Raw genomic sequence first — 1439 nt, 5'->3', positions numbered from 1 at the left:
TCTGTCAAACACCTCCGGACATGAACAAAATTGGAGGACATTATGATCAGCAAACATAAAGCGAGTCAATCACATAAAGATGAATATTTCATGACAATTAGTATAAAGGCAAAAACGTTTTCACACCAAAAGAAAAGACTTTGACGTCTCTCACAAGGCCAGGGCCAGAGGGGAGGGGGAGAGGGACGTGATGACAGTAGGTTTTCTATACGGGAAGGAGTTCCTCAGTGGTGCAAGCAGTGCAGCACTTGCCTACTAACCGAAGGGTTGGTGGCTTGGATCCACCCAGAGACCTTTCATAAGGAAGACCCAGTGAACAGTATATTCAGAAGGGAAGAAACGAAGGCATTGTAAATCAACATGGGTTTTATTTGGACACTTGGGTTGCCTTAACTGAAACTCCCCCAAACCAGGAATCAAGGTTTCACGCATGCGTCTATTATGTTAACTTAAAGACCTTGTCTTTAGCAGTGGATTCTTAGACATGCCACCCAAAGTAAGAGCAACAAGAGACAAAAAGAGATCATTGGATTTCATAAAAATCAAAAATGTTTGTGCACCAAAGGACTTTAATCAAGAAAATGAAGAGACGCCTATAGTATAGACTGGAAGGAACTCTCTGGGAACCATATAGCTGACAAAAATGTAACACCAAGAATATATAAAGAATGACTACAATTCAAAAACAAAGAGAGAACTCAGTTTTTTAATGGACTAAGGGCTTGCAGAGACAGTTATCTAAAGAAAAAAAATTTTTAAGAGAAAACAAAATAAATACTTTACAAAAATAAAGAAAATATACAACTGTCCAACTAGCACATGAACATCTGCTCAATGTCATTAGGAAAATGCAAATAAAAATCTCACACTCATTTAGACGTAGATCATCAGAAAAACAGGAAACCAGTAAGTGTTGACGAGGCAGTGGATGGAGAAATCGGAATCCTCGTGCTCTCCTGGGAAGGGTATAAAATTGTACAGTTGCTGTGAAAAAACAGGGGGATGGTTCCTCAAAAAACGAAATGTAGAATTACCATCTGACTCAGCAATTCCACTTCAACGTACACACCCAAACAGACCCATGTGCAGCTGTGTCCTTTGCAGCATCATGCACTGTCATTAAAGGTGGAACAACCTCAGTGGCCATCAACAAATCAATGGTTAAACACAATGTGATCGGTGCCTACAATGGAATAGGATGCAATCATAAAGAGAAATGGAATTCTGATACATACTTCAACATAGCTGAACCTCAAAAACATGATGCCGAGTGAAATAAGCCAGAGACAAAAGGACAAATCTTGTATGATCCGAATTATGTGGCCAAATATCTAGAGATCAAAGTTACCAGCGGCAGGGGGGAGGAGTTTCCTTTTGAACTGATGTCACACTTGGGGAAATGGATAGTGGTGATGGAAGCACAATATGGGGAATATCAT

The sequence above is a fragment of the Echinops telfairi genome, unplaced genomic scaffold, assembly GCF_000313985.2.
Source record: "Echinops telfairi isolate 266 unplaced genomic scaffold, ASM31398v2 ScPeMD7_53;HRSCAF=182, whole genome shotgun sequence".
NCBI lineage: Eukaryota > Metazoa > Chordata > Mammalia > Afrosoricida > Tenrecidae > Echinops > Echinops telfairi.
Note: the sequence above shows the minus strand (reverse complement) of the source record.